Below are 22126 nucleotides of genomic sequence, written 5' to 3'. Positions count from 1 at the left end.
ACTGACCTGCAAAAAATTGAAATTAAAAAAGGAACTTGGACAAAAGTCAGGACCATTTTGCAATACTTGAAACTTTGGGGACCAAAATGTAATTGACCAAAAAAAGAACTTAAGACGAAAATTGACCTAAAATTAACAAAGACTTAAAATAAAATGACACAAGGACCAAAATGCAAAGTTTAGAATTTTTAGGGCTAAAAAAAATGAAAAATAAAATTGAATTAAAATTGGTAAAATGAAAATAACGTAAAGTGAAACGATTAAAATTGACAAAACGGACTAAAACGAACCAATGGCCTAAATGAGGTACTTTAAAGTAACCTCTCTCTGCCGAAATTTCGTGTGAAATGACCAAAATGCCCCTGGGGCTAAAACGACTGAAAATGACTCAGATGCAATTTTAAAATGGATTTTTAACAAGAAATTGAAGCAAGAACTTATACACACAAAATTGACAGACTCAGAGACAATTTTAAGGGTTTAAACAGAGCTTTGACACCTGAAAAGACTAAAATGCCCCTGGGGGCAAAACTGACTCAAAATGACTTCAAATGCAATTTTAAAATGGACTTTGACATAGAATTGAAATGAAGACTTATTCAAACTATTTGAAAGGACTCAACCACATTTTTAAAAGACTGAAAGAAATTTTAACATAGGAAATGACTAAAATGCCCTTTTTCATGAATTTTGCAAATAACATTGAAATAAAATGCAGAGAAAGATGTAATGAATCAGAGACAGTTCAAATGATTTAAAATGCAAGAAAAGAAGAATTGAGTTAGTATTTTTAGGTTCAAAATTAGGGTATAACACATCTCATGAAGGATCAAGGGATATTGGAGATCAATGGTTTTTAGAAGGGTTTTTAAATACAATACAAGTTGGGGGAAATCATCTCAAGTTCCAAAGTATTTCAAGACGTAAGAACGCTCGAAAAAAGACAGAAAACTGCAAAATTCTCCCCTAGAGGTTGTCCAAGGCGCCTAGGCGCATGGAAAAAGCGCACCGGTGCACAAGAGCCCCCCTGATTACTGCCTCACGCGCCCAGGCGCATATGTACAGGTAAAATGCTGATTTGCTTGGTTTTAAAGTTGGATCGGAGGAAAAAGCTCAATTCTTATTTCTTAACCTCTAGGAAATGATGCACTATAAATAGAGACCCTTGCACACAAGACAAGGGTCATGCATCAGAGCTTTAAAGCAAAAGGTTTTCTTTTCCTCTTGTTCTCTCTGAGGTATGTTTTTCTATTATTTTGTAATGATGTCGATTACCATGTGTAACTAAACCTCTTTAGATTAAGGTTCCACGATGAACCTCTACTTATTTGTTGGATTTAATTAATAAAGTTTTTAGTTAGTTGATGATTCAATTGCCTGATTTAATTTATATATGTTTCGTTCTTAATGCTTTTCAACTAGCGGTTGGCCTGACCTTTAGGCTAAGGTCTAGGAATGACTATCCTGCCAATGCCCGAACAAGAACAGTAGTAAATTGCTTATTTTAAAATTAATCTATTTTGGTTGAATATAAGTATTGTTGTTAGGGTTGTGATTCATATTTTGGGAATGTCGCAAATATAGCCTTTGTCGCGGCACAAATACTCGAACTTTCCACCGTTACATCACAGGGGTCATGTCCTACTCTCTTTTGTCAAGGAAGGTCATAATCTAATATTAAACCGAGTTAATTCTAACAAAGAAGGTAGATAAGATTCGCGGATACTCTAATCGTCGTTAAACTTCTGAATCAAAACCTAAACTCGCATTGCGCAAGACAATTAAAAACTTGCAAAACCCATTTAACTCTTTTACTACTTTTACTCAAATAAATTTCGTTAATTGCTAAGTTGAACGACAATCCTTGTAGAAACGATAATTTACTACTTTATTACTTGTTACGATTTGTTGTATTTGCCAATTCGTCCATCAGTTCTTCTCAGTTTTTTTATCCTTTGTTAAATTTGAGTTTTTATCAATTAGTTAAGCATATGATTAATTCAAAATGTCAAAGTATTCACAATAAACTATGTTTTCTTTTAAAATAACCATGTTAGATTTTGTTTTATCTTGGTTTTCGGGTGTCAAACATTGATTACGTTTGAACCTTTTAAACCGGTGATATCTTATTTTTTCTTGGGAAGGGAAAAAGTAAGCAAAACCCTTGAGAATCGAGGTCCGGGAGTTGTTTTCGCTATGGGAAGGTGTTAGGCACCCATAACGACTATAGTATCCTATAGGAACCGTCTTTAATTTCTACGCGCGCGCTTTATTTTTAAATGCTATTTTGAAAGTGTTTATTTAAACCTAAGAGTTTCTAAGTGAAGAATTGGGGGGAGAAGAATGTTTTTGGATTTTTATTTTAGTTGAATTGAAGGAATTTTGATTTCTTGCCTACGTACCCGTTTAAGGGATCAAATCCACCGTAGTTCTCTTCCAAAAATGTTTTTGTTTTTTGTTGGTTGATTTTAAGTTTGAAAATGGGAATTTTGAAGAATGAGAGAAAGAGGCCTCAAGGGCGTGAGATTACGAAATTGTGAGGTTGAATTAGTCATTTGCAAAATGTGGTCTAAGTATGGTTATTTTTCATTGAAATTTGATTAAGAAAATGAAAAGGAAGATCAATGGGGTTTTGACCCCAAGGTTTATTGTGAAAAAGATTTGAGTGAAGTTTGTTCATATTTTTTTTGGAAAATGATTTTTCTAAGTATAAAGCCTAAACATTCATCTAAACATACAATCCTAAACATACATCTAAACATGCATATTCTAGCTATATACCTAAAGTGAGGTGTGTGCATGTGTCGGTGCTTGTGTCGGTGTACATCATTAGAGTCCATTGTCCTTTACATCATACCCTAGATACATTCTATGGCCTCTTTGCCAAGAAATTAAAATTGCATAAGAAAAACTATTACAAAATTTCCTAAGTTTTACATTCTAAATCTTTGTACAAATTAAATTGCAAGAAAGTAAAGACTAAGAATATAAGAGGGAGATGAAATGCTCATGGATGAATGAAACATGAAATGAAAGAGTTAATAGCACAAATGATATAGAAACTAGTATTAAAAAGCATAGTAAAGCTATTTGTAATTTGCAAGAAAAGTAAACTAGCAATCTTAGCAAAAAAAGTGATAAAAGGACTTGAAATTCAATATAATCCTAAAGCAAGCTTAAGACCTAGATTCTCACAACATTAAGACATTTCAAGAGGTTCATTTAAAGGGAACAAATATGAGAACCAAGGAAAATTAACACGACAAAAGTTATAAGATTTTCAAGCTCTTTATGCACCCTTATTTCACAAAAGATTTTCACATTATTTACCAAACACAAGGTCTTCAAGCACTAAACCAAAGCAGCAAGCAAAAATCACATTAAGAGGCAAATTTATTCCACAAAATTGTATGTCTAGATGCCACAACTTTATACCAAAATTTCAAGGTCAACATCATATTAAAACTTCACGAAATTCTTCAAAAAAAGTGGACTAAAAGCGAGACAAAAACACACATACTCTTGGAGTGAATTTTGGCATGAAACCACATCCCAAGAGATAGGTTTCAAATGCCAAAATCACCTCAAAAGAATTCATAAAACTTGAAAGTTTTTACAACGACATTTTAACAAGAATCAAGACGTTGAATTATCAAAGCCACAAAATATTTTCCTACGCCTCTAATCAATTTTCGACAAGCAAAAACATATCAAGAAACAAAAAAAACATCAAAAACAAATAGTAATTTTCTTGGAATTTTATCATAAAGAGAAGACACACCGGAGGCGTAAACAGCAATTATCAGTACTAAAATAGCAAGAAATAAGGCAGAAAACGAAATCAGTAAAGGAGCAAAAGCCCAAGCCCACATATGCAGAAACGGGTAGGGTCATGGGTTAAACCCATGGGTTATTGGGTATGGTTCATGGGTTGAATGAAATTAAAACAAAACACGTGAGCACAAAAGAAAAACACAGTTCCCTCTCCTTCTTATCTTCTTCTTCGCGTGAACTCCCTCCCTATACACCTTCTCCTTCAACAACTTTCCGGCGGCGGTTGGCCGGCCAGGGGTGGCGCCGCCGCCGCCTAAACTTGCCTCTTTCTACGTTATTGCTTTTTCTACCCTTCTCTATATGCATCTAAGCTTATCTTTTTTTAAAGAAACAAACCAAATAGGATCTACCATTGAAAGGAAAGAAAAGGATGAAGTGAGACTTTACCCTTCTTCAATTTCGAAACTGATTCTCACTGATTCAAATCCGAAATACACAAACACATAGCTAATTGACAGAGGAAGGGATTCGAAGGACTTCTTACCTTGCGTTTGATGCGGTTCTGATCTGCTTCAATTCCTTTTGATTCACACGCCTTGCTGCGATTCTGTGTTGCTCCGCTTCGATCTGATTCGAATTCGCCGTTGTTGAATGGATCCGATGCTGTTGTGATCTTCCGGTGACGGTTTCGAATTCGGTTTCTTCTTTTCTACGAACTTGACTCCGTTTCCATGAAGATTTGTTGTTGATTTTCGCTGATTTGGACGCCTGAGGTATTGTGCTGCCTGAATCCGAGTTTGATTGTTGTTGTATGGAGTAGTTCACGGATGAAGATTGTGGTGGTTTTGATGGAGGTGTTGTGGTGGTTTTGATGGAGGTTGTGGTGGTGGAATGAAGAATGGAGGTGGTTAGAGGTGGAGGAGAAGTTTGTTATGGAGGTTTGGGTGGTTGAAGTGAGTTAGTTATGGTGGTGGAGTTAGTTAGAGGTGAGAAAAGTGGTGGTTATGGAGGATGAAAAAAAGCCACGTGAGAGAAAAGAAAAGAGGGAAAGAAAATGGATTTTTTTATGATTTTTTTGTAAAAATGATTGAATGTGAAATTTTGACTAAAGGTTTGACTTATATAGGTGATGAAAGGGATGCTTAGACCAATGAGGAAATGCCACATGGACTAAGTAGTAACAAACTCTTAAGGACCAATAACATTTGGACACATGGCACTTGGACTCTAACAAACTTAAAAGGGATTAAAATGTAAATAACAAAAGTGCGCGGACTAAAATGAAAATTAAAACTAAAATTGAATTGAAAAAGTAAATTGAAAATTAACGTAAAGCGAGACGATTAAAAACAACAAAGCAGATTAAAATGAAACAGAAATATTATGTGAAATGACCAAAATGCCCCTAGGGACTAAAAATGACTCGAAACGACTCAAATGCAATTTTAAAATGATTTTTTAACAAGGAATTAAAGCAAGAATTTATTTAAACCAAATAAAAAGACTCAGAGACAATTTTAAGAGTTTAAACAGGGTTTTGACACATGAAAAGACTAAAATGCCCCTAGGGGCAAAACTGACTCGAAATGACTTCAAATGCAATTTTAAAATAGATTTTGACATAGAATTGAAATGAAGACTTATTCTAACCAAATGAAAAGACTCAAACCAATTTTTAAAAGACTGAGAGAAATTTTGACATAGGAAATGACTAAAATGCCCCTAGGGGCCAAACTGACTAAAAAAATGACTCAACTGATACTTTTTGAAATGAATTTTGACATAAGATTGAAACAAGGGCTTATACAAACCAATTTAAAAGACTCAAACAATTTTCAAAGATTAAAATGAATTGAATGCAGGAAATGACTAAAATACCCTTCTATGTGAATTTTGCAAATAACATTGAAATAAAATGCAGAGAAAGATGCAATTGATCAGAGACAGTTCAAATGACTTATAATGCAAGAAAAGAAGAATTGAATAAGTATTTTTAGGTCCAAAATTAGGGTATAACAGCTGCCCCTATTTAAGTTTCTTTGTCCGGAGAGTCAAGAGACGAAGTCTTTGATTTGACGGGACGAAGATACTTAAATATTAACATTTGCACTGCTTTTGGACATAAAAATACGTTTTTAGATTTTCAAAACATGAATGCCATGCAACATTTTGATTATGAATGCAAGACAAGCAACTGGAGTCTAACAGAGCATGTCATATCACTGGGGATTTAGGTAGACATTGACAGGGTAGACAAACCAGGGGATAAAAGATAGGTACAAGCTGTTCTTTGGATCGAACCTGCCACTTGACCGAGAGATACAAACAAGAGATGGGTACAAGCTGTTCTTTGGATCGAACCTGCCACTTGACCAAGGAAATAGAAACAAAAGATAGGCACAAGCTGTTCTTTGGATCGAACCTGGCACTTGACCCAGGAATACAAACGAGAGATAGGTGCAAGCTGTTCTTGGGATCGAACTTGGCACTTGACCGGAAACATAGACATATAGGCAGATACAAGCTGTTCTTTGGATCGAACTTGACACTTGATTGAAGATACAAACAGATAGGCAGACACAAACTGTTCTTTGGATTGAACTGGCTGTTTGGCCGGAGATATAGACAAAAGGGTTGATACAAACTGTTCTTTGGATCGAACTTGCTTGTTGGATTATCACCACGTCATGTGGGAAGGTGCAAACTGTTCTTTTAGATCGAACTTGCCGTTTGACCGATAACAAAGCATAAGCCGGGTACAAACTGTTCTTCAGATCGAACTTGTCATTTGTCCGGAAGTATAGGTATACAAGCAGGTACAAGTGGTTCTTTTTTGGATCGAACCTGGCACTTGACCAATAACAAGATACAAATTGAAAGTCTGGTTTAACAAGATACCAATTGAGGGTAAATTGTCATTGACTTGATTTGAAGGTAGACATGACCATTTTTGTTGGCCCAAGAGTAAATTGAGAGTGGATTGACGTTGATTTGAATTGAATTGAAAGTTGACATTGAAAGAGAGATTGAGAATTGAGATTGAGCAGAGACATAGACATTGATTTGAGAGTTGAAATTTGAAAGAGACATTTGGAAATTGAAATTGGATTGAGACATAGACATTGACATTGAATTGGAGAGTTGCAATTGACATTGAGATTGGATTGAAATTGAATTGAAAATTGACATTGACATTGACATTGGATTGGAGAGTTGCAATTGACATTGAGATTGGATTGGAATTGAATTGAAAATTGACATTGACATTGACATTGAGATTGGATTGAAATTGGAGATTGACATTGACATTGAGATTGGATTGAAATTGGAGATTGACATTGACATTGTCATTGGATATTGGCATTGACATTGACATTGAAATTGAAATTGAGATTGCTTCGAATTTGACAGTTGAAATTGAGATTGGAAATTGCTTCGAATTTGACAGTTGACATGATTTGAAATTGAGATTGGAAATTGCTTCGAATTTGACAATTGAAATTGGATTTGACAGCTGGAATTGAAATTGACAATTGGAATTGAGTTTGACAGTTGAAACTTGGATTGAATTTGACAGGATATGCAACATGTATGTATGGCATAGCAAGATTATTGGATGTATGAGCACATAAAATGCATGATTATGCATGTATGAATGCTGGAAATGCATGATTGGTTTGACAGTTTGACAGAGAAGTTTCACAATGATAGACAAGACATTGGAAGATTGGGCACGTAGTAGCTCGTGCTGCAACATATTCACAGGGGAAAAAACCTCTTTGGAGAGACCGTCGTTGAAGGACGTATCAACCATGGCTGAGGGCAATAAAACTTGTAGAGGAGAGACCCTTGGAGGGTTTTTGGATACAGGTCGCCGTTGCCAGGCGTGTCAGTGCTGGGTAAACATTGGATGTCTGCATCTGTGGTCAACGCTTTTCAATATTTCATTTTTCATTTCCAAACCCCACTCTTGCCTGAACCGCCCTTTCGGGTTTTCGATTCACCGGGGAATAAATTCTTTTCATTGCCCCATTTTTGCCTGAATTGCCTTCATAGGTTGTCAATCAGCGGGGTGCTCATTTTTGCCTAAGCCGCCCTTTCGGGTTTTCAACTTAGCGAGCTTTTTATTTTCATTTTCCATTTTTTCATTTTCATTTTCATTCTGTTTTTTTTCATTCTTGCCATTGACCACAGATCATCCTGGGGAGTAACCTGCTTGTAACATGTATTGAAATAGACATTGATATTCATTCATTCATGCATGTTTCATTGAAATGTACCCTGTTGCTCAGGTTTGCTTTCAAAATAGACAGAAAAAATGTTTTAATTTTCAAAAATGTTTGTTTCAGACATTGACATCATCAAATAGAAAGGAAGTATTTTGTATATAGCATTGAAAATAGAAAGAAAAATAGAGTTTCAAACAGTAGAAAGGCTCAAATTGATGTAGAGGAGTGAAAGTCAGCCAAAGGCATGACTTCACGGATTTACAAAGCTTGGAAAATGGTAATTTTATTGGTTGGTGATACATTGAACACGATGACCGCTACATTTCATAGAAATTTTGAATCCACAAGTACAGAAGCTTCTGATGGAAACGATTATTGACAGTTGTAGATGCCCCAAGGGGTGATGGTGATTTGCCAGATATAGTTACTTGTCTTTTATTGTCAACCTCATTTTTGCATGAACCGCCCTTTCGGGTTTTCGGCTCATCGAGGCGCTCATTCTTGCCTGAGTTGCGTACAATCTCAGCGAGCTCTTTCATATTCATTTTTTTGTCCCTAACTTTTGCCTGGATCGCCCTTTCGGGTTTTCGATCCACCGGGAAGCGCATTTTTGCCTAGGCCGCCCTTTCGGGTTTTCGACCTACCACGCTGTTCTTTTCTTTCTAGACAAAGTATTTCTTGACTATATCGGCATTAACAGGATTTGGGAGTTCAACACCATCCATGTGTGTAAGAATCAAAGCACCACCAGAGAAAGCCTTCTTGACAACATAAGGACCTTCATAGTTAGGTGTCCACTTGCCCCTTGGGTCGGGTTGTTGACTTATCCTTCTTTTCAATACAAGTTCGCCTTCCTTGAATTCTCGAGGTCGGACTTTCTTGTCAAAAGCATTCTTCATCCGCACTTGATACAACTGTCCATGAGCCATAGCATCCATACGTTTCTCTTCAATCAGATTCAATTGATCATACCGACTTTGACACCATTCAGCCTCAGTTAACTTTGCTTCCATGATTACTCGAAGAGATGGAATCTCCACTTCCAGAGGGAGAACTGCTTCCATACCATATACCAAAGAGAAAGGAGTTGCCCCGGTTGAACTGCGCACTGTAGTACGGTAACCATGCAAGGCAAAAGGTAGCATTTCATACCAGTCTTTGTAAGTAGTGACCATTTTCTGAACAATCTTCTTGATGTTCTTGTTAGCGGCCTCAACTGCACCATTCATCTGAGGTCTATAAGGAGAAGAGTTGTGATGTTCGATTTTGAATTCTTCACATAAAGCTTGCATCATGCTATTGTTCAGATTGGAGCCATTGTCAGTGATGATTTTGTTGGGAACACCATATCGACAGATGATGTTATTCTTGATAAACATGACAACCACTTGCTTGGTCACATTTGCATAGGAAGCAGCTTCAACCCACTTGGTGAAGTAGTCAATTGCCACTAGAATGAAACGATGCCCATTGGAAGCTTTTGGTTCAATTCTTCCTATCATGTCAATGCCCCACATAGAGAAAGGCCACGGGGAAGATATAACATTGAGAGCGTGTGGAGGCACATGAATCTTGTCAGCATAAATTTGACACTTATGGCATCTCTTAGCATGTTTGTGGCAGTCACGCTCCATGGTTATCCAGTAATAGCCGGCTCTTAACAATTTCCTTGACATAGTGTGGCCCGAAGCATGGGTCCCAAAAGTACCGTCGTGTACATCATGCATCAATTTCTCAGCTTCTTGTTTGTCAACACATCTCAATAAGACCATGTCATAATTCCTCTTGTATAGGATTTCCCCGTCCAGAAGGAATCTGCTAGCCCATCGTCTCAAAGTCTTTTTATCTCTGTTGGAAGCACCAAGTGGATATTCACGATTCTGTAAGAATTGTTTGATGTTGTAATACCAAGGCTTTTTATCATTCACATCTTCATCAGCTTGATCTGGCATATTTTCAATAGTGAACACATGAGCGGGTCTATCAAGACGCTGCACTTTGATTACAGGCACATCATTCCAGTGATTGACACGAAACATAGAAGACAAAGTAGCAAGAGCGTCAGCCATCTGGTTTTCATCCCGAGGGATGTGGTGCAGCTCAACCTTGGTAAAGTATGTCAACAGACGTCTTGCATAGTCACGGTAAGGGATCAGCTTCTCATGATGAGTCTCCCATTCGCCCTTTATCTGATTAATAACAAGTGCAGAATCTCCATAGATGTCAAGGTGTTTGATTCTCAGGTCAAGGGCTTCTTCAATGCCCAAGATGCATGCTTCATATTCAGCTATGTTGTTTGTGCATTCAAAAGTTATTCGAGCGGTGAAAGGAATGTGGTGCCCCTGCGGAGTTACAATGATGGCTCCAATTCCTTTACCATAAGCATTAACAGCACCACCAAACACCAATCCCGATTTGCTATTGGGGTCTGGCCCTTCATTGATCAGTGGCTCTTCACAGTCTTTTGCTTTCAAATACATAATCTCTTCATCAGGGAAATCAAATTTAATCGGCTGGTAATCATCAAGAGGCTGACAAGCAAGATGCTCAGCAAGGATACTTCCTTTGATTGCTTTCTGAGCTTTGTACACAATATCATATTCAGACAACAACATCTGCCAACGTGCAATCTTTCCAGTAACAGCAGGCTTTTCAAAGATGTACTTGATTGGATCCATTCAAGATATCAACCAAGTTGTATGATTCACCATATAATGACGCAGGCGTTTGGCAGCCCAGGCTAAAGCACAACAAGTCTTTTCAAGCATTGTATACCGAGTCTCACAGTCGGTGAACTTCTTGCTCAGATAGTAGATAGCATGCTCTTTCTTACCAGTCTCGTCTTGTTGACCGAGAACACAACCCGCTGAATCATCCAACACTGACAGATACATAATCAAAGGCCTTCCTTCCACTGGCGGGACAAGGATGGGTGGTTCCAACAGGTATTCTTTAATGCTATCAAAAGCTTCCTGACATTCATCATTCCATACAACAGGCTGATTCTTTCTGAGCAATTTGAAAATTGGACCACAGGTAGTAGTCATGTGAGATATGAATCTTGAAATATAATTCAGACGTCCGAGGAAACCTCTGACTTGCTTTTCAGTTTGAGGGGCCGGCATCTCTCTGATGGCTCGGACTTTGTCAGGGTCAACTTCAATGCCTTTTTGACTGACAATGAAGCCTAGCAACTTTCCAGATCGTACACCGAATGTGCACTTGTTAGGATTCAACCGCAGCTTGTACTTTCTCAATCTTTCAAACATCTTTTTCAAATACACAACATGCTGCTCTTCATCACTTGATTTCACAATCATGTCATCAACATATACTTCAATCTCTTTGTGAATCATATCATGAAACAGAGTGGTCATACCCCTTTGATAGGTAGCACCAGCATTTATCAAGCCAAACGGCATCACTTTATAACAGAACGTTCCCCACGGAGTGATGAAGGACGTCTTTTCTCTATCTTCAGGAGACATTCGTATCTGGTTATAGCCAGAGAAACCATCCATAAAGGAGAACACTTTGGATTGAGCAGTACTGTCAACAAGCACATCAATATGAGGCAATGGGAAGTTATCTTTTGGACTGACTTTATTCAAATCTCTGTAATCAACACACATTCGAACTTTCCCATCTTTCTTTGGTACTGGTACGATGTTGGCAATCCACTCAGGATATTCAGCTGTCATGAGGAAACCCGCATCAATTTGCTTCTGTACTTCAGCCTTGATCTTAAGAGCCATGTCTGGACGAGACCTTCTCAATTTCTGCTTGACAGGAGGACATTCGGGTCTTGTCGGTATCCGATGTTCCACAATCTTGGGATCTAGACCCGGCATATCTTCATAGGACCATGCAAAGACATCTGGATAATCATGAAGGAGCTGAATAATCTTCTTTTTCACTTCTGGCTCAAGTGCAGCACCAATCTTGATCTCTCGCTTGTTTTCTTCAGTACCCAGGTTGATAAGTTCAATCTCTTCCTGGTGAGGCTGAATGGCTCTTCTTTCTTGTTCAAGCAGTCGAGTGATCTCATACGGTATCTCTTCATCATCATCATCCTCATCTTCAGCTCCATATACAGGGAATTCAAAATTTGGAGGAACCATAGGGTCACTGTGTTCAACGGGTTTATTGTGGTTCAATCTGCATAATATGATTGGGATGATTTTAGAAAAAAGTTTTTCATGCAGATTTTTGAAATTAATGAGAAAAATGCAGATCTTTTGGTTTTTTCTGGCATTACCATTATCTCCAAGAAAAAGGCACTAAAAAGTAAAAAACAAAGAGTCGTGAGAAAAATGACAACTTTTATTGATAACGGCGATGCCGAAACAAACACGCCCTTACAATGATATCACTTTCGTCTTGGGCAGAGCGAAAGGATTGTTATTTTGAAAACAGAAAAACATGAGCAACACGACACATTACATGGAAGCATGCATGACCAAGGGAACATCAATGGCTTCCCAATTTCTCACAGTGCCTCCTGGTATAACAAATGTAGGCACATGGCTTCTTTCAGCAGCATCTTCAGCAATAGCATTGATGAACCCAGCACTGTAGAAAGTTCCTGTTGAAACACCCGAGGTTGGGGAGAATCCAAGGCCCTCTTTACGCTTGTTTTCCAGAATCTGAATCACTTTGCCCCAGCCAGCAGCCTGCCCTGCTTGAACAGCCTTCTGGGCGTCTTTTAGTGAAGCCATGCTAGTACCAGCCCTTCGGGGTTCTGCACCCTCAACGGTCAAACCTTGAAACGACGTCCCTTCAGCGGACCCTGCTTCAACACAAGAGAAAGATGATACTTGGCTAACCAGAAATGCCTCTTCACCATGTACAGTGACAATCTTACCGTTTCTCATGAACTTGAGCTTCTGATGCAAAGTAGAAGTGACTGCTCCAGCATCATGAATCCATGGTCTTCCGAGGAGACAGCTGTAAGAAGCATTGATGTCCATGACTTGGAAAGTAATCTGAAATGTCTCAGGACCAATGGTAATTGGCAAGTCTACTTCCCCGAGAACATCCTTGCGAGATCCATCAAAAGCTTTAACCAGATAGCTGCTACCCCTCAGAGAAATTCCGTGATGGCTCAATTGCCTTAGCGTGGATTCAGGCATTACATTCAGAGACGATCCAGTGTCTACCAACACATTGGATATCATGTCAGATCCACAATGTACTGAGATATGTAGAGCCAAGTTGTGGTGTTTCCCTGCTTCGGGGAGTTCATCGTTACCAAATCCCAAGTTGTTGCAGGCGGTAATATTACTCACTATCCCATCAAACTGATCCACAGAGACTTCGTGGTCAACATAAGCTTGCTCTAGTATCTTCATTAACACTTTCCTATGAGCCTCTGAGCTCATGAGCAGAGACAGGATGGATATCCTTGACGGGGTTTGCAGCAGCTGGTCAACAATCTTGTAGTCACTCTTCTTAATAAGTCTCAGAATTTCGTCCAGATTGGACTCTTCAATAGATTGGCCTGATGGGCCGGGGTTCTTGTCAACAGGAGGAGCAACTGGTGGTGTTATTGTGGCAATGGGTGTCACCACCTTCTTTTGAAACAAAGGTGGACGGACTTTTCCGCTTCTCAGAGTCGTGATTTCACCGGCAACACTGTCAACCATAGCTGGGGATACCAGAGGTACTTCCACTCCATTCTCGACCATGGTGGCATTGTATTTGTAAGGAATTGCTTTGGTAGAGGTATATGATACCGGACCAGGTAACCTGATCACCAAAGGCTCAACATCCCTTGTCTGAGATACATTTTTAACAGGAGAGTCATGGAACACTGGCACAATCACACATACATCATTGGCGATTAAGTGTTTGTCATCCATCAGACCCTGGATATCATCTTGCACAACACGACAACCCATGGGATTCCGAAGACATTCTGAACAAGAAATATGATCATGTTTGAAAAGAGAAGCCTGGCAGAGCTTGACATGTAACGGCACCAAGGGAGTGACAACATTGCGGACATCCAATATGGGCTCTTCCTGAGGAACGGGGATTCCTTCGAAGGCCTCGATCATGTTAACAGCAGCATGGTTTGGAAGCGGGTTGTCAAGAACATGAGGAACACTATTCTCAAAGGTCAACCTTCCTTTTTCTATCATATCTTTCACAATATACTTCAAAGCATAGCAACCTTCAGTATCATGGCCTTGAGCACCCTGATGGAATTCACATGTAAGATCATGCCGGAACCTGGGAGGCAAAGGGTTAGGCGGAGGCCTGCCTGGTCTGGTGGCACAATGTCCCTTAGCAAGTAGAGTTGGGAGCAGATCAGCATACCGCATTGGTATTGGTGGAAATGAAGGTTTGGGTCGGGGGCCCTGCTGTTGTTGTTGCTGTTGAGCAGGAGGCTGTTGTTGTACTTGCTGAGTGATGGCATTGACGGGCACTGGTGGTTGACCCGGTGGCAGAGGATATTGCTGGTAGAACGGTGGGAAGAAAGGGTGTTGAGAGTACTGCATGTAGTGATAGGGCAGAGGTAATTGTGTAGCAGCTGCAGACAGATTGCCAGATACCATCCCTACATCAGATTCTTTCCTCTTATGGTGGCCATTACCGTACTTCTTTGGTGCACTGGTCGAAGATTCACCCTTCTCGAGGACAATAATACCATCTCGGACAGCCTCCTCTAGACGAGTTCCCATCGTGACCATATCAGAGAAGTTGTTCGGAGCAGAGACTATCATTCTTTCCTTATATTCCTTCTTCAGAGTCTTCAGGAATGTCTGTGTTAATTCTTCCTCATCAAGTCGAGGAGAAACACGGGCAGCTGCCCCCTCCATCTCTGAGCATACTCACGGAAGGTTTCATCTGATTTCTGAGATAGGGCTTTAAGAGAGTCTCTATTTGGCTTCAGACGGGTATTGAATTCATAATGACTTTCAAAAGCAGTAGCGAGTTCCTCAAAAGTATGGATGTTGTCTTTGCTCAAACTAGTGTACCAATCTGCAGCATCATCTGTCAAGCTACTCTGAAAGCAGTGGATCATCAGTGCATCATTATCTGCGTAATTAGCCATCTTTCGGACATACCGGATGACATGGTTGTGTGGACAAGAAGTTCCATTGTATTTGTCAAATTCTGGCTCTTTGAATTTCTTAGGAACCTCAAATCGGGATACCAAGCATAGATCACGAGCTTTAGTAGGAGCACCATTGCTTCCCCGGCTAGCCTTGACCTCACGGAGTTCTCCGGCCAACTCCCTTAACTGTCTTTTCATAGCTTCCATTGCAGGATCTTGTCCACGCGGAGTGTCAACATCAATCACCTGTTGCACAGTGTGTACAATAGGGTCGGTAACGACAGTAGTCACTTGAGGCATAGAAGTACTTGCACCAGCAAAAGTTGTCATAGGAATCTGTCCTTGACCAGCAAAACCAGAGATACCAGCAGCAGTATTAGGAGAATAGAATGGTGGGAGTCCATAAGGACGGCCGTTGGGCATAACAAACCGAGCATCAGTAGCCACAGTAGACAGTGGGATAGAGGGATCACCTCAGCAGTAACTGGAATAGAAGTGGCTGGTTGTTCCTGTGCAGCCATCATAGCGGACATAGCGTCATGAGCCTTAGCCAAGTCTTCTTTCATAGCAGCCAATTCGGCACGGAGCTGAGCATTTTCTTCTTCAAAGTTAGCCATAATTCTTCTCTTGTAAAATCTTGTTTGATGAATTCTATCTGGTTGATACACTTTGCGAGCACGAGCCACTTTTCAGACTGCGGCGGACAAAACCAGGAGGCAATAAGCACGAGAGAAGTTTTTTTGTGACCAATGAATGCATATGATGCATGAAATGTGTAAATGCATATGCAAAAAGATTCTTTTTATGTTATCGAAGGGTTTTTAGACAAATTAGAAACTTGTAAACATTACTAAACAGCAATTAACATGAACGGGAAACAAATAACCAACATATAGTTTTACAAGACGATTCCCTTTGAAATGCTAAGCCAAGGGATAGACTTTGAAACGTAAGACAACACGAACAAATGGAAATAACAACAGGAAATGGAGATCCTCAAGTATAGGAAGTGGAAGCATCATCATCAGACTCAGACTCATAGCTGCAGTATCGTGCATAGAAGTCACGGGCACCCCTAGCCCTCTTGGAGTCCCTCATAAGCAACCTATCTTTCTCTTCGATCTCTCTCTTAGCCTTAGCTAACTCTTTCTTCAGTGTCAAGACCTCATGAGTCTGCTGCTCATCCTTTCCATCCAAAGTCATGATCAAGTTCTCAGCCTCATAGTATCTAGCCCTCCACTGATGCTTCTCCCGACTCTCCATAGCTAGATGCTCCTGATACATCTCCTGGGTAGGCGGGAGTAGAGGCAAAGGCATGGTAGGAACAGATGCAGACACATATCTCATAGAGGGGTAAGGCATACCAATCTCCTCAGCTTGGTTTATCACCCACTGTGTGTAGGCCTCATGAGCAATACCGGACCTTACACCCATATGCTTCACCTCTTTCTTCCGAAGCTTAGACCAAGCTTCCATGAAATCCTCTCTAATTCCCGTGGGAGCATTGGAGTAGTGAAAGAAGTAAGGAGCTGTAGCAAGATTGATGGGCTTTTCTTTCATCGGAAAACCAAATTGTCGCAAAGCAATCTCCGGGTTGTAGTTGATTCCACCCCGGGTACCAAGAAGAGGTACATTAAGAAACTTCCCACCACCAAAGATGATTTCCTTAACCCTAGAAGCGGGAGTAAGCCAAACCACTTCATTAGGAGTGAGAGCCATGATCCTCTGTGAAATAGACCAATTCTCCGGATTGTCGTGGAAAGACTTCGGAAGGTGCGAAATAAACCACCTATAGAGGAGAGGCACACAACAAAGAATGTATCCACGACCCTTGCCGGAACGATCGTGAATAGCATGGTATGTGTCAGCTAGCAAGGTAGGAACCGGATTCTTGGAGTGGAAGATCATAATGGCATTCATGTCCACGAAGTCATCAAGATTTGGAAAGAGAATAAGCCCATAGATGAGAAGTGCAAGAATAGCCTCAAGAGTGTCTTGACAAGTGGTATTGAGGTTGGCTTTCCCAAGAAGATACTCTGAAGTGAACCCTCGGATGCGAGCCTTAGTGACAAGATTCTTAGAGACATCGGTGGTCTTGAGATAGAGATCTTTAGCAATAACCAATGGAGTGGGAGGATTTTCAGGTCCCGAGAAAGGTACCCCCTTAGCAATAGATAGATCCATCAAGTGAGAATAAGCCTCTAGAGTAGGCATCAACTGAAAGTCTGGGAAAGTAAAGCACCGATTCTTCGGATCATAGAATTGCACTAGAGTGTGCACAAGCTTCTCATCCACATTAGTATGAAGAATAGGAAGTAAAGCCCCGTAACGGTGTCGGAAACCAGTCGGATCCTCGACCTTGAGTGCCAAATCTCTCAGACTAGCCAAATCCACTTCCTTGAACTTGTAGGACTTAGTCATCTTCATTCCTACAATGTTTACAAATTCAACTTGTCTAAGCCCTTCGATAACAATGCATGACAAAAGGTTTATGCATGAATGCATGTATGCATGAATGCATGATTATGTTCAAGTACGGAGAAAACATGGCGGGTTGAAGTTCAAAGTCGAGGAGTCATGGGTGGACACGGCGTCCGGTGAAACTAGGGTTTTAGGAAATAGTAACCGGGTTCTAAAAAGGTTCCCAAGTTGCAACCTCTCCGACGTATATCACGGTGTCACGAGACAACACTCGCTCCATGATTATTCGTGGAAGGTCTAACTTGAGTGTAGTATCGCGTGACGACTAAAACTCGAGACAACACTCGGTTTAGCCTCCGCACTACATCCTAGAAAATGGCCATGGATGGGTTCGGTTATCTACGGTTCATAGCGTCATAGAACAATTAGAAGTAAAGTGCCTAAACGTGACAACACACGCCGACAACATCACCCCCAAAATGCCTCAGCTATGTGGGATTGATCGCATAATCCAATACACGAGGCAACCCCCAGAATGATTTGTCGATTATATCCCTCCTAAATCCTAAGTTCACTCAGCCCCGGTGCAGGACCTTTGATATTCTCACCCCACACGTTTGCAAGAAATTAAACATTTATTCACATAGGAAAGCAAGTAAAAGAAACAAGTAAAAAGAGCGCAAGCGTGGAAATAAAGACTAGGCGTAACTCTCGAATCCCCCCAGCGGAGTCGCCAGCTGTTTTATCTTGGTTTTCGGGTGTCAAACATTGATTACGTTTGAACCTTTTAAACCGGTGATATCTTATTTTTTCTTGGGAAGGGAAAAAGTAAGCAAAACCCTTGAGAATCGAGGTCCGGGAGTTGTTTTCGCTATGGGAAGGTGTTAGGCACCCATAACGACTATAGTATCCTATAGGAACCGTCTTTAATTTCTACGCGCGCGCTTTATTTTTAAATGCTATTTTGAAAGTGTTTATTTAAACCTAAGAGTTTCTAAGTGAAGAATTGGGGGGAGAAGAATGTTTTTGGATTTTTATTTTAGTTGAATTGAAGGAATTTTGATTCCTTGCCTACGTACCCGTTTAAGGGATCAAATCCACCGTAGTTCTCTTCCAAAAATTTTGTTTTTTGTTGGTTGATTTTAAGTTTGAAAATGGGAATTTTGAAGAATGAGAGAAAGAGGCCTCAAGGGCGTGAGATTATGAAATTGTGAGGTTGAATTAGTCATTTGCAAAATGTGGTCTAAGTATGGTTATTTTTCATTGAAATTTGATTAAGAAAATGAAAAGGAAGATCAATGGGGTTTTGACCCCAAGGTTTATTGTGAAAAAGATTTGAGTGAAGTTTGTTCATATTTTTTTTGGAAAATGATTTTTCTAAGTATAAAGCCTAAACATTCATCTAAACATACAATCCTAAACATACATCTAAACATGCATATTCTAGCTATATACCTAAAGTGAGGTGTGTGCATGTGTCGGTGCTTGTGTCGGTGTACATCATTAGAGTCCATTGTCCTTTACATCATACCCTAGATACATTCTATGGCCTCTTTGCCAAGAAATTAAAATTGCATAAGAAAAACTATTACAAAATTTCCTAAGTTTTACATTCTAAATCTTTGTACAAATTAAATTGCAAGAAAGTAAAGACTAAGAATATAAGAGGGAGATGAAATGCTCATGGATGAATGAAACATGAAATGAAAGAGTTAATAGCACAAATGATATAGAAACTAGTATTAAAAAGCATAGTAAAGCTATTTGTAATTTGCAAGAAAAGTAAACTAGCAATCTTAGCAAAAAAAGTGATAAAAGGACTTGAAATTCAATATAATCCTAAAGCAAGCTTAAGACCTAGATTCTCACAACATTAAGACATTTTAAGAGGTTCATTTAAAGGGAACAAATATGAGAACCAAGGAAAATTAACACGCCAAAAGTTATAAGATTTTCAAGCTCTTTATGCACCCTTATTTCACAAAAGATTTTCACATTATTTACCAAACACAAGGTCTTCAAGCACTAAACCAAAGCAGCAAGCAAAAATCACATTAAGAGGCAAATTTATTCCACAAAATTGTATGTCTAGATGCCACAACTTTATACCAAAATTTCAAGGTCAACATCATATTAAAACTTCACGAAATTCTTCAAAAAAAGTGGACTAAAAGCGAGACAAAAACACACATACTCTTGGAGTGAATTTTGGCATGAAACCACATCCCAAGAGATAGGTTTCAAATGCCAAAATCACCTCAAAAGAATTCATAAAACTTGAAAGTTTTTACAACGACATTTTAACATGAATCAAGACGTTGAATTATCAAAGCCACAAAATATTTTCCTACGCCTCTAATCAATTTTCGACAAGCAAAAACATATCAAGAAACAAAAAAAACATCAAAAACAAATAGTAATTTTCTTGGAATTTTATCATAAAGAGAAGACACACCGGAGGCGTAAACAGCAATTATCAGTACTAAAATAGCAAGAAATAAGGCAGAAAACGAAATCAGTAAAGGAGCAAAAGCCCAAGCCCACATATGCAGAAACGGGTAGGGTCATGGGTTAAACCCATGGGTTATTGGGTATGGTTCATGGGTTGAATGAAATTAAAACAAAACACGTGAGCACAAAAGAAAAACACAGTTCCCTCTCCTTCTTATCTTCTTCTTCGCGTGAACTCCCTCCCTATACACCTTCTCCTTCAACAACTTTCCGGCGGCGGTTGGCCGGCCAGGGGTGGCGGCGCCGCCGCCTAAACTTGCCTCTTTCTACGTTATTGCTTTTTCTACCCTTCTCTATATGCATCTAAGCTTATCTTTTTTTAAAGAAACAAACCAAATAGGATCTACCATTGAAAGGAAAGAAAAGGATGAAGTGAGACTTTACCCTTCTTCAATTTCGAAACTGATTCTCACTGATTCAAATCCGAAATACACAAACACATAGCTAATTGACAGAGGAAGGGATTCGAAGGACTTCTTACCTTGCGTTTGATGCGGTTCTGATCTGCTTCAATTCCTTTTGATTCACACGCCTTGCTGCGATTATGTGTTGCTCCGCTTCGATCTGATTCGAATTCGCCGTTGTTGAATGGATCCGATGCTGTTGTGATCTTCCGGTGACGGTTTCGAATTCGGTTTCTTCTTTTCTACGAACTTGACTCCGTTTCCATGAAAATTTGTTGTTGATTTTCGCTGATTTGGACGCCTGAGGTATTGTGCTGCCTGAATCCGAGTTTGATTGTTGTTGTATGGAGTAGTTCACGGATGAAGATTGTGGTGGTTTTGATGGAGGTGTTGTGGTGGTTTTGATGGAGGTTGTGGTGGTGGAATGAAGAATGGAGGTGGTTAGAGGTGGAGGAGAAGTTTGTTATGGAGGTTTGGGTGGTTGAAGTGAGTTAGTTATGGTGGTGGAGTTAGTTAGAGGTGAGAAAAGTGGTGGTTATGGAGGATGAAAAAAAGCCACGTGAGAGAAAAGAAAAGAGGGAAAGAAAATGGATTTTTTTATGATTTTTTTGTAAAAATGATTGAATGTAAAATTTTGACTAAAGGTTTGACTTATATAGGTGATGAAAGGGATGCTTGGACCAATGAGGAAATGCCACATGGACTAAGTAGTAACAAACTCTTAAGGACCAATAACATTTGGACACATGGCACTTGGACTCTAACAAACTTAAAAGAGATTAAAATGTAAATAACAAAAGTGCGCGGACTAAAATGAAAATTAAAACTAAAATTGAATTGAAAAAGTAAATTGAAAATTAACGTAAAGCGAGACGATTAAAAACAACAAAGCAGATTAAAATGAAACAGAAATATTATGTGAAATGACCAAAATGCCCCTAGGGACTAAAAATGACTCGAAACGACTCAAATGCAATTTTAAAATGATTTTTTAACAAGGAATTAAAGCAAGAATTTATTTAAACCAAATAAAAAGACTCAGAGACAATTTTAAGAGTTTAAACAGGGTTTTGACACATGAAAAGACTAAAATGCCCCTAGGGGCAAAACTGACTCGAAATGACTTCAAATGCAATTTTAAAATGGATTTTGACATAGAATTGAAATGAAGACTTATTCTAACCAAATGAAAAGACTCAAACCAATTTTTAAAAGACTGAGAGAAATTTTGACATAGGAAATGACTAAAATGCCCCTAGGGGCCAAACTGACTAAAAAAATGACTCAACTGATACTTTTTGAAATGAATTTTGACATGAGATTGAAACAAGGGCTTATACAAACCAATTTAAAAGACTCAAACAATTTTCAAAGATTAAAATGAATTGAATGCAGGAAATGACTAAAATACCCTTCTATGTGAATTTTGCAAATAACATTGAAATAAAATGCAGAGAAAGATGCAATTGATCAGAGACAGTTCAAATGACTTATAATGCAAGAAAAGAAGAATTGAATAAGTATTTTTAGGTCCAAAATTAGGGTATAACAAATTTCTTCTCTCTTCCATTCATTCCCAACAATCACTCTTCTTCTAGTCTTTCTTCGCCATCATGTGAAAGAAAAACTGCACTCTCGATTATTAGCAAAGTATGACAATAAAAAAACAGCCAAAATAAATAAATAAATAAAAACAAGAGAAAATAGAGGGTGTGTGAGCCTAA

This window comes from Medicago sativa, chromosome 4, assembly GCF_051527215.1.
Source record: "Medicago sativa cultivar Bolivia chromosome 4, Bolivia_mono, whole genome shotgun sequence".
NCBI classification, from domain to species: Eukaryota; Viridiplantae; Streptophyta; class Magnoliopsida; order Fabales; family Fabaceae; genus Medicago; species Medicago sativa.
This window is presented reverse-complemented; position numbering follows the sequence as displayed.